The sequence below is a fragment of the Phasianus colchicus genome, chromosome 13 (genome assembly GCF_987193195.1).
Source record: "Phasianus colchicus chromosome 13, bPhaCol1.hap1.1, whole genome shotgun sequence".
NCBI classification, from domain to species: domain Eukaryota; kingdom Metazoa; phylum Chordata; class Aves; order Galliformes; family Phasianidae; genus Phasianus; species Phasianus colchicus.
Window position 1 is genome coordinate 6,699,261 of NC_143448.1, and position 12,833 is coordinate 6,712,093.

The 12,833-nt window shown below is 39.7% G+C and overlaps 1 protein-coding gene across 9 annotated transcripts in view; it reads right to left on the reverse strand.

Moving 5' to 3' along the window:
- The window catches only part of NKD1 (NKD inhibitor of Wnt signaling pathway 1), a 267,650-nt gene that overhangs the window by 167,127 nt on the left and 87,690 nt on the right, over window positions 1–12,833 (reverse strand). For 6 of the 9 annotated variants that reach the window (XR_016470895.1, XR_016470894.1, XM_090149938.1 and 3 more), the window contains 3 exons: window positions 8,897–9,139; window positions 5,442–5,620; window positions 315–490 (listed from right to left, as the gene is read on the reverse strand). The gene's annotated coding sequence lies outside the window, so the exon portion shown is untranslated. The remainder of the gene's footprint in view (window positions 1–314; window positions 491–5,441; window positions 5,621–8,896; window positions 9,140–12,833) is intronic. The other 3 variants (XM_090149943.1, XM_090149939.1, XM_090149941.1) reach the window with 1 other exon arrangement.

The window sequence follows — 12,833 nt, forward strand, 5'->3', positions numbered from 1 at the left end:
ATGAACTCCCAAATCAAAATTTAAGCAGTTTAGAAATTAAAGCTTATTCAAGAAATGTGGCTTTTGGAGTGCTACTGAGACGCTGTTCTCACTTCATACTACTTCAGCATTATGGCTTGACAAAAAGCCATTCACTAGAATTCACTAGAAATCTTTAAAAGTGACAAAGAGACATAAACATTAAACAATTCACTGATTTCTTAAGGGACTTCATGCAGTGGAATGTTTCCAAAATTAAGAAAAATGAAAAGCACAACAGGGAATATGAATTTGAGATAGAACATGGCAATTTTAGATTACCATTTTTGACTTACATGCATTCCTGCTGCGCGAGTGTGAGAAAGACCTTCTTTAATGTGCTTCTAGATCAGCTAGAAGTGTCTGCCAATACAGCTACAAGATAGCGAGCAGATTCTGCTTTGGCTCCTCTATCACAGACATGACTCAGCATCGCTCCACTCACTACAGACTTGCTTGAGAATCCTCAGCTCTGTGGGGACAAGCAGAAGAGCAATCATGGCAAATAGGCTTACTTACAGGCCTACAGCCAAGGCCTATATTAATATATATGTTAATTAACCATTATATTAATGGTTGCCATAGAAAATACAAAAGTGATTATTTGCTATGAAATGAGAGGTCTGATTCTCCCCAGCTGCACGTGTTTCTGGCACTGGGAAGAAACTGCCTCTCATCTTTGCTCTCTGATATCACAAGGCAAATCTGCCTCAATTTCCACTTCATTCTCCTCTTTGCAGCTGTGCCTGAGATACGATGTATGATCAAGGGGGAAAAAACAGGTACAAATGGCTTCATCCCATGGCTATCTTTGGCCGTGTCAGCAAGGTCAGATAATAATGACCCATGAACAAGGGCAGATCATTAACAAATCACTTCTAGCACTTACTTTTCCACCAATACTGCTGGAAGTAAATTTTCATCCAGAGAAACCCTATAAAATATATTCCCGACGACACACAACTGACTAACCAATGCAGTTCTATAAAAATTACTCAGGCAATTCATTAATTTTAGAGAATGCAATAGGAAATGTTCACTTCTTGGAACCATTGTGCAGCATTCTATAAAAACACGTTTCTTTTAAACTTCCCTCAGCTTTTCCATGGGGTTTGGAATTTTATAACCAAGTCAAATTTGTTGCCATCCATGTTAAGCTTACCAGTGCACCAGGCCATTCCTTTCTCAGTAGCACTTTTGATGATGTTTATCAGTATCTGACACTCAGGCCAGTGTATACAGTACCAGTGAGAATGTGGTATGTCTCAAATTAATGATGTCACACGTCTTTAATTTGAGTAGATAAAGATGTCAAAACAGGCACAAGGGGAAAAAATAGACATTGGCTGTGGCTTTAAAAAATTGTCTTACATATTTTTAACATTATTTCCCAATCAACACTCTTTCAGCCCTCCCCTAATCTATAATGTATGCTAAACAGAGGACTGTCATCACAAGCACTTTTTAGGGGAATTGTGCAAATGCAGAATAGAGCAATTATCAGCTCTGCCATGCCTTGAAACAAGGAAGGAATGCTCCCTACTTAAGGATTACTTTCACTGGACAAAACTATTTAGAGTTTGTTAGAAACAAGTGCCATTAAATAGTCAAACAATTGATTCTGATTCATTTGTAAGCGTTCACAAAGGGCAGAGGAATAGAAAGCAGCAGTTTAATATAATTGTACTATTAGATACATGGATGCAAAACTGAAGTAGCTCGAGTGAAGCCAGTGGAGATCTCCAGATACACCACTATGGCTGACAGCAGTATTTGGTTCAGTCTACTGCAAAGCTCAGTCGCAGCTATCATGCTTATTCAGTCACCTCAGCACAGCAAGCAGCACTTTGGAAAAAAGTGGATAACTCAGAGGCACATCTACTAGGTATAGATGGCATTCATTTGAATAGCTTTGCCAATGGATGCCATGCCAAGTCCTTTATACTAAAAGGCTTGTGCTTGATGTTAATCGTTCACTCTCTGCCAGTTAACATGTTTATCCTTCTAGGAAATACTTTGATCTATACTGGCACTTGAAATATAGCACCCAGCATTACTAGACTGGAAATGAACAAACACAATCCTGCGTGCGTTGCCAAATGGCACAGCGAAAGGCGGGATGCGCGATACAGAGCGTTGCTTAGCAACAGGAAAAGGCCACACACTGCATTTTCCTAGTTGGGTTTGGAATAGAAAATAAATGGCCTAGTAGTCATTTAAAATACACGAGAAGCTAGAAGACCATATTGCTCTGGAGACACCTGTTTGTGAGCAGTGTCTGTCAGGGGAGGCACAGCGATCTCTGAACTCAGTTCAATAGGAACGCAATGGAGAAACAGTCTTTCAGAAATTCTGCCTTAAAATGTAAATGCAACAGTAGTTTATGTTCAGAGCATGTATTCTGCTATTCAACCAGGATTTAAAACAATTGTTTATTTTTACCTTTCATCTTTAAATGCTAAGAGGTTGGTTTGCTGTTTTTAATAGAAGACTGTTAGTTCATCCCTTGTTTGCATGCAAGGAAATGGAAGTTTGGAGCAGGCAGAATTTACCCAAGCAAGCTGCCAGACTATGAATGGATCAGAGCATCCTTAGCCTAAGCAATTCAAAAAGACTTGTGCACAACACAGCCATCTCCCTTCCTCCTGCTTAGCTCCCCCCTAAACATGGCAGCTGCTCCTCAGCACACAGATAAATGGTTAGAAATATTTCATATAGGAAAAATAAGGGTCTCTGCACATGTCAGTTTTCTCCCACTGTTAAAACAGCTTCTGTTTTTATTCCCCCATTTCAGAAAATGAAACAGATTAAAGTGGTTCTTGGAAACTCCATGGGAAGTGCACTGAAGTTGGGTTAGAGCGAGGATGCCTGGCATTCACTGTACCGGTACAACTTTCTTCTCTTCCAGCTGCACTGGTATCTCACACCAACCCAACCAACAACCTTTCCTTGATAACTCCAGCTCTCACCAGTTCCAGAGGCTGAGCGCAGCTCAGTACCCATGCAGGGAGCCACCTGCCTTCAGAGCTGTGGGAGAGAGCTTGGCCCAATGGGCTGAGAGCTCCGCAGCGCATGGTGTGGCCGAGCTGAGCACAAAGGCAGCTGCTGGCAGGAGGTGTCAGGCTCTTAAGCTGCCTAACGTGGTGTAAGCTGTAGCCAACAGCCTTCTACACAATGCTGCGTATGCTCGTTGAAAATGGTGTTTCCCATAATTGCATTGTTTGCTTAGAAGGGACCTGAGATCCGGATCAAGTTCAACAAGATCTGTGTCATTCTAGCTAGTGTTGTTTTTCAAGCACACCCCTTCAGTGAACAGAAAGCCCTCTGAATCCATGACCAGACTTTCAGGGCCAGATAACTGACTGTTTCGGTTTCTTTCAAGTTGTATCGCAGTAGACACACACAGTATCCTGGATACTGGACAGATTTAAAAGTGGGAAGAAAAGGTTCCAGCACACTGGCTTTAAAAGGGAGAACAAAGTAAGTGAGGATCAGAGAGAGGAAGGCGATCGCTATGACACTAAGACAATTAATCACTGCCAGATGTTAAGGGTCACACAGCACTGCATGCTGGGAAGATCAGCAGGGGTTCTTGGACAGGGAATAGAGGGAAAAAATAACCTGTCATGTCAGTGAGCGAGTCAGGGGTTTAGGGTTCCTGCCGTTTAACTATTAGTGTGCTCTTAATAATAAAATGGCAATGCATTGCAGAAGAAGGGGAGGAAGATAGTGGAGTTGGCAGAAAAGAGGAAGTGACAGCTTAATAATCCCTGTCTGTCAAAAGCACTAAAAATACCATCCCAAATTCAATGTTCTCACTTTTGTAATGAACGCGCCAGGGTTCCTGTTTGATTAACAGAACACTTGTTGACTGACAAGGACAAATGTGCACATAGCTTCAACACAGTGTTGTGCATAAATAATTTAAATTGTACTGTGGCCAGAGCTCAGCTTGCACTGGGGTTTCTATGATAAACCCCTATGTTTCAGCAGTCCACAACATGGCCTTAAAAGAGAACTTAGAAGTCTTGAGCCCAAAGTTGGACAGAGAAGGCTGCGTGGTTTGCTGGAAGTATTAAAAATAAATCAATAACCTTTGGCTGCTGCAGACTTCTGTTAGGGCAGTGATGCTGGTATGTCTATTTGCCCAAGTTTTACCTCTCTAACATTTCAGCAGCAAATAGATTGCTTTACACTGAATAATGTGAACAAGTTCGTGTTCATAGACCTTCCCAATCTTCCACATTAACAGCAAAACTAATGAGAGCAATACATACACTCAACTTGAGAATAGAGCTTTCTTCCTTTGAACTTTGGAAATCATTTTCAAAGGAAAGAGTTCACAACATTCTGTAAATGGTCACTCAGTTGCAAAGATTTCCTGCATTCCTTTGATAGATTATTTCAGTTTAGTTAGCTGTTATATTTTCAAAATCAACTTTTTTCTACACACACACACACAAAAGTAACAACCAGGCATTTAACTCAAAAACAGTGAACAGTTTCTACTGAAACTAACTCATCTTTTTGTCCTCCAACTTATGTTTAAGTGTTCAATATTCATCACTTAACCACCCCTAGGGCCCACACATTAGCTTAATGAAATGAAAAAGCAATTAGGACATTCACTGACATACTGTGTATCTCAGATAAGACCTAACTTCAAAATATCTATCAATCCCACACAGGTAGGATGTATCGTGTTCCATCATATCAGTCAGAAATTACTTTTCTGAGTATTTTAGCCACCTGATGTGAAGATGCAAACATTTGAAAAAGCATGTAAATCGATGGTGGGTCTACAGAGCAACCTTGCAGTCAAGTTGTACAAGGAAAAAGGAATGTACAAGAAAACAGGATGTTCATTAGCAACTTCTTCAATTTGTTGTTATGAATTCAGTCAAAACTTATCTTCCTCTTCAAAGCATTACCACTAAGCAACTTCAGGCAACATCGGCCTGTGCTTCAGTTGCCTCCTTTGTAAAACAGAAATAGTTATTTCCTACTGTTGCTGATCACAGGTTCTCCAGTATTAACAAACATCACAATATTGCACAGAACTATAATGGGCTGCTTCAGAAGGAAGGAGAGTCAGTAGAGAACTTACATGTAACAAATGACTCACATCACATGGCAAAAGCAAGCAAGCTGCTCCTCAAACAAGCTGCTAAAATAGCACCCTCCAGCAGTCAGTTTTACATCTCCATCTATACAAGGATATCTAACTATTTAGCCTCCACTGAAGATAACATAATAAATACTTTGGGTGATGTGACACATTAACAGGCTACTCACCAACATTACTTCAAAGTATTAATGTCAACTGAGATGGGGTACATCTGCTCTACTTTCTTTTTAAATAGCACATAAGTTGAAGAACTTGCTTCCTGAGGTCTATGTCTCACAGTTTAATTTTATCCTACCTTTTCTTATTGCAGTTCACTGATGTTTCATGTAATAGACGTTTGCTGCTGCTTTGTAATGTTTATGTTTCCAGCTGGCCCAGAACACCATGTGTCACTATGCTCTAAGGGTACTTCAAGTGCACTGAAGTTTGAGGTGCTTTGAGTCATGCAGAAGCCACCTGACGTACCGACATTATCTGAAAGAAAAAAGAAAAAGAAGCAAAACTGGTTACACCAGTACAAAACACATTCTTTCATCTTCAACAAGTAATTTTACCCTGTGGGGCTGTTTGATGAAGTTGTATGCAAAAGATAACTAACGTAAAAGTAAAATAAACGTAGGTATGCTAAACAGCTTTTGGTCATCTCATTTATCCCAAGAACTTCCAGTACATCACGAAAGTGAGAATAATTGAAGGCCACTAGAAATACAATACATCACATTGCTACAGCACTACGTGCTACCGCCCTGTGCAACCCAGTTGTGATACTCCATCTACTTTGGCAGTTTCATCATCTTAGAATATCTGGAAGATTGCCAATATATTTTTCTTCACCTGTAAAATCTTATGCACAAAGCAGATTGAACCAGACTAGATGTAAAAAGAGCGCATTATAGAAATGTATGCAATTGTTTGCATAATTACACACAGGACATCTTAGGAGGGCATTTGTGAGCATAAAGTTTCTTTTGCTTCACAGAACTTTCACACGCACTTGAGTTTGTTTCATACTTCAGATTGTTCCCCTAAATGGCATACCATCATATACAGCTAAGCAATCTGCTGGATCAGTCGTACAGCCACACATGTTTTTTCCACATGTGCCTACCAAAAATATCAGAGCCTCCTATAGCTTTCTTCTTTAAAGTAAATAGTAAGGAAAGGGCTGTTTTATTCCTCTCCAAAACTTCAGTCCCAGTAGGCAAAATAGAGCTTTAGTGTTTGTGAAATGTCTGGGCAACAAAAATGAACAAAATATGTCATAAAGTATCAAACAAACAAAACCAGATTGGCTAATGGCCAATTTGAAGTTAAATATGTCTCTAATGCTTTTATATTTTTTGGACGATGAGAATAATTACAAGCAAAAAGCTACCACAATCTAATTTGCAGTTACAGCTTTAGAAATACATTAACAAACGCACACTCGTGTAGGCAGAACAATTCAGGATCTTAGTTTGCGATGATGAGTAAGATAAGGCTGTACTCATTTTAGGAACTTGTTCCTTGTTGCTAAAACTGAGTAGCTTTACTTCACATTGTAACATGATGCATATTAAAAACAAGGCTTTTCTTGCTGAAAAGATTTAAAAATCAATTTTAATCAAACTCACATTTTTCTTTCAAATGCTCTATAAAGCATTTAAGAAGAAAACCTATCCAGGTAGGTAGATGTCATTTTACCTGAAGAAGAACAATCAACTGTGCCTGCTAATCTGCAGGCTATCTTCTCACAACAAAACAATTACCACTGTGTTGTTTACTTTACTCAGCTAGCAAAAGAGCTGTTTACTTTAAGAACACTTTGGGAACCCAACGGGGTCTGAGACCAAACAAAATGGCTTCATTTTGTGGAGTGCTGTGCATCTTTGTGCGCCTAAAATATCAATGGAATTTAAACTATAGTGTAAACTAAAGTTACATGCTTTGTACAATCACGGCTGAATTTTAAACCAAGCCAGACTGACTGCTTTCTTGACAGAGCCTCAACTGAACAAAACACATGTAGACAATTAGCTTCGTTTTAGAAGTTGGCCAAACCCAGAGGAGAGCTGGAAACATCCCTTGGTGTTTCTCATTAGAGCCTGACTGACTGAAAGGGTTTGATAGGAGAACAGCTAGTTCACGGCTGGCCTTTCATCTCAGAAACCGGTGTGTAATGTGCCCCAGATTCTGTGAGTGTGAGTTAGGTTGTGTCAGCACAGCCTTAACTGGAAGCTGCGTTCCAGAGCACACAAACAGCGCATAACTCAGGGCAGTGCAGCTGGGAGCAGGCATGGCAGCAGGAGCACAGGGACACGGGCATTGCTGCCCGCCTGCCTGACCCTTCCTGCTGCTCCCGCAGTGCCTGCCCTCCCATCTGGCACCCTGTGTACGTGCAGATCACGGCCCTCAGAGCTCTGATCCAACCTCACTGTGGCTATTGTTAAATTACCTGAAAGTAAATGCAGTCTTGCTCTCCTCATAAATTAAAAAAAATCTAAGCCCGAGCTCAATCTGATAACATTACTGTAATTCACTGCAATTCAGTTCTCTCTTTATCATACTCCCCAAGTACAGCTATGCCTGCATGTAGGTGAGTGCAATTGTCCTCCTCAGCATCTGGAGGGGTTTGCATTTGAAGTACAGTTTGCTTCAGCAGTTTGCATGGAATTGCTATCCTACCATTTTTAAACAAACTTTAAGTAAAGAAGAGTTCAATGTATGTAATTCCAAGTGCGTTCTTTACCATCAGTGTGGTAATCAGACAATAACTAGTCATATTAACAAGCCAGGCTTCTTAACAGAAGCATTAACTGCAAAAATACAGTGCATCTGCCATGAAATGATATATTTATTTCCTTATACTTTTCAAATACTGTCTTGAGTTTTGCTATTAAACCAGTATCTTTCACACTCAGGGAAGCAAGCCCAGTTCCAATATCCAATTTCCCTGCACTTTTGCTAAACCACAAAGCAGTACAATATATAGAGAAGAATATATACTGTGACACATTTTCTCAGAGGGATTTTTTTGGAGAATCCATCACCTTAATGGTATCTTTTTTTTTTAAGCTTGTGCAATTTAAATATTTCTATGCAAGTATTTCTATTCACATGCATGAATAGAGCCTATACTCCTCAGCTCATGGCCAGCAATGCACTTTCTTTCAGATAAAACACATCAGATCCCACATAAAACGCATGCAGAATTTGAATATAGTTTAGTTATGTTCAAATTTTTTAGACACAATTTTCTTCTATGGTAAACTCCAGCTTTTCAAAGATGCATTCTGCAAAGACTCCCTGAAAACATCTCTGTACATAGTATTGAAACAGAAAAAAGTGAGATACCTACTTCTCTTCTACTCCCATTTAAACTGATGAACCCTCTGCTGTTAGTGGTCACACAGAGGCCCCATACTGTCTGTCATTATTCTCCACGCACACATTTCACTTCTCAAGTATTTATGTGACCAGCTATACCTAATTGCCTTCAGCATTGCCTCCTGAAGAAGGCAGGACTATCAGCCTCTTCAGATTACTCTTCCCAGTGTTGCTGCATGAACAATGCAACTATAACTCTCCAAGAACTTATTTCCTTACGGTTGCAACATCTGCAACCAGTTAATATAACATAAGAATCAGATAAGAAGGAAAGTAGCCTATGCGGTTTCTGAGAAAAGTCACTTAGATACATCCTACAAGCCCACAAACCAGAACATAAAGTTACAAATCTTATTTATTTAAAATATCATTAATTTCCAGTACTTAGGTTTGGCAACACTGTATGGCTGATCCTCTCCTGTTCACACAATCCTGGTGCAGCAGCTAAACTCAGGGATGTGCACTCATTGTCCAGTTGCTTGAAGAGAATTTCCCCATTCTAGAGAGGCTGTGAGCTTGCTCTTCTGCAGCTGGGCATACACCCATCACTCAGCAACAACCAAAACATCAGCCCAAGGCAACTCCTCCTCACTCAAGATGGCCCAAGCAATCCAAAAGGTTGGGCACCTAAATTATAGATAAATAACATTTAGCAATACCAACTAAATATCCATTAACAATACCCAATAGAGCTTACAGGCAATGTTCATCCTGCTCTCCAAGACTTACATGGGTTTGAGATCTGCTCAGAGAGAATTAATTACATTTTTATAATATATGAGAAATGCCAAGTAGCGCACAGCTCTTCATTCATTAATTAACTTTATATTATAATGATACTCACAGCCATACACTTAGGAGTATATGATTTCTAGACAGATACATTAGAGGAAGCCTTCAAAAGAAAACAGGGCACTTTGGCATAGGGAAGTAACTGATAGAAAAGGAGTTCTTGAAAAGTTCTGGAAACCCTAATGCAAAATATTTCATTATTTTTTCCCCAGTTTTTGAAATCATACTTCAGTAAAATAACTACCACTATCTCTCCAGCTGTTTTCATCACTTAAGCAAGCGGAACATTTTTGACCTGCCTTGGTCAAAAAGGGTTAGAAAAAACTACCTTATGTCATCCTTCCTCTCTTGTTCTCAGATTCTTCTCTCCTTTTTCATCTTTCTTGTGAATTTAGAGAGCTTCCCACTTCTAAATTCTCAAGCTTTCAAAGCATGACACGTGAGTTTAACACATCTTGTTAGCTTAACATCTCACAGAGAAGACTTCCTGAAATATTCTAGGTTAGCTTTACCACTACTCTGAGAAGTAATTTCTTAAGGTCCTGATTCTGTTAAGTACCAAGTATCCTTAAATCTGGTCTCACAATTAGGACCTTGGTGATTTTCCCCCAACAAATTTTGGTCCACTGCCACAAAAAACAATTGTAAATAGTCTCCAAGGAAGAAATACTCTTAAAACAGCAATGGAAGGGAAGAAGAAGAGGTGTGAAAGGGCTTCTAGCAATGCAGTGGCTGTTGTTGCATTGTGAATACATCCTGACAGCTCCCAGAGAAGCAGCTCCTATTTTTCATATATCCTCTTCCTTTTAGAACTAGCAATAAAAAAAAAAGGGAAACTTATTGCTTTTTTTGTGTTTTATTCCAGAATTAAGTAGAATACAAAAGATTTCAAACATCCAAACCACAAGCACTGTTTTCTAAGGGTTTAGGACTGATGAGAAACAAAACCTTTATGCTGTTCAATACAGCTAGTGTGGGTGCAGCCCTTTCTGCAATGTTCAGGGTAGCAGAATATGGTGCAGGACACTCATGCCTGCATAGGCATCAGGCATTCACACTCTGTGAAGCATGGAATGAACAAAACTGATATCATAGGAGAGAAAGTAGGAACTTTAAACAGTCCTTTAAAGGTGGTCTGATGGCATCCAGTCATGTAAGTTCCACAAAAGGCACTTATCTTTTAAAAGCAAACAAAAACTTGAAAATAGTCAGTCAAATATTGAAGTTGAACCTGTATTTAAGATCAAAGTCTTAATCAAGCTGTATATATCAAAGTATTACATACACATTACATAATTATATACATATGCATACATATTATATACAGATCCATTTTACATATAAATAAATAAATAAATAAATAAAATTTGACCCTGAAAGATGACTTTATTTTCCTTCAGAAAGCTCTAAACAGTAGGTCATACAATTTAACAAAGTTGCAGGGTAATACAGTTACAATTTACAAGTGTGAAAGTTACTGACAGATTCCTATTAGGATGCAGACTGTTAGCTTGCTCATCTAATGGTATTATTTCAGGACCAGCGTACTATGTAGCTCCATGTGTGTCTTATTTTACACTTCATATGTCATGTGGCTAGAAGAACTCAGTAATATCAACTGGAGAAAAAGTCAAGTTTCAGCACTAGAGCCATCTAAAGACATTCAGAGTAAGATTTTAAAATAAACAAAACAAAAAAAGCATTTTTTCCAGCTGAATGCTGCCTCCCCCTCCCCACTGCCTCCCCTCCTGCCTCCAACAGAGCCAACACCAGATGTTTCAGAAACCACACACTGGGCAGATACACAGGATCAGCTGTCCGTCCGTCCATAAAGGCCTCAGCCAAAGGAAAAATATCTACTCAACTTAGTTCAAAGAGCAATCCAGTAGCAGAAAGATGCAAGCCTTCCCTTTTAAATCTCTCTTACTTTTTAAAACAAAAAATAGTCTGAAAATTTCAAATTTTAAAACTGCAAAATTTGGTATGAACTAGTTGAGATTAACGTGCTAATCTAAGAACACAATTAACGGTGAAGAATACTTTCAGAAATATAGTATTAGCACAAAAATTAAATCACTGGAGAATTAACATAGATTTAAGAAACAAGCGAAATAATTTCACTATAATGTATACATATTTCACCCTAGAGCCCAGCAAATACATGCTTTCTCAATAAGCAAATATTTTCCAAAAATTCAAGCGTCATTTACCCAAATACTCGTAATGATAAACACAAAGTGGTAAATAGGATTTTAAGAAGTAACCTTTATCAAAAACGAATAACATTCGGTAGAATGAGATTAGATACTGGAATTGAGATGGATACTTAAAAATTGGTTTATCACTAAATAAAGTTAATATCATAGTGAAAGATGTATTTTCATGTCCGTAAGTGCAACAGACAGTGTTTTTGTTTCTGACTACGGCTGCTTTTTCACTTCTAAAAGCAGTAGCTACAAAGACACAGTTAGAATTCCTGCTGACAAGTGATAGGGTCACAAGCAGGGCTGGGGAGCAGAGAGCAGTGCCAGGATACCACCAAAGTGGGGCTGGGTAGCAGCCTGGGTCAGCAGCCCTACCTCATTACAAGTGGCCAGCTGAAAACACCTCCTGGGCAGCTGCAAGGCACGCAGACAGCCTGCTCTGCCCCAGCTGGCCCGGCATCAAAGGGCTGGGAAGGTGGCTCAGTGCCACTGCTCCCTCTGGCTCTGCTCAGCCTCACAAAGGCCAAACTCAGCACAGCTGAGAATCCATCCCAGCATGTTAATCATACTGCTTGGGTGGAATTGCTGTCATGCTGAAGTTTTTCATTTCCTCCATTTTTTAGAGCCTGACTTTTCAGAAGGACACAAGGGATGCTTTAGCAATGAGGAGACAATCTGATTTAGAAGTGAAGCATTTTGGATTAGAAATGTCATGTAACTTGTAACTCTAGAAACTAACTGCAGGTTTTAGAAGTCAAAGCACATCACATACAGGAGCTGATGGCAAGATTGTACCCAGAGAGTGGTGGTAGACAATGGATCACTGGTGCTGATGGTGATAGGTGACAAGTGGTGTCCCTCAAGGGTTGGTGCTAGCACTGGTGCTCTTTAATATCTTCATTAACAACATAACAGTGGGATTGAGTGCATCCTCAGCAAGTTTGCTGATGATATCAAGCTACGTGGTGCAGCTGACCTGCCTGAGGGACAGGATGCCACCAGAGAGGCCACCAGAGAGACCTGGACAGGCTTAAGCAGTAGGCTTAGGAAAACCTGAAGAGGTTCAACAAATCCAAGTTCAAGATCTTGCACTTGGGTTGCAGCAACCCCCTCTGTCAATACAAGCTGGAGGACAAAAGGATTGAGCACATCCCTGTCAGAAATAACTTGGGTGCATTGGTGAATGACAAGCTGGACATTAACCAGCAGTGTTTCTTCACAATTCGAAAAGCCAGCCATATCCTGGACTGCATCAAAAGAAGTGTGAGGTGATCCTTTGTTCTGCCATAGTGAGATCTCACTGGAGTACTGCAGCCAGATGTGGA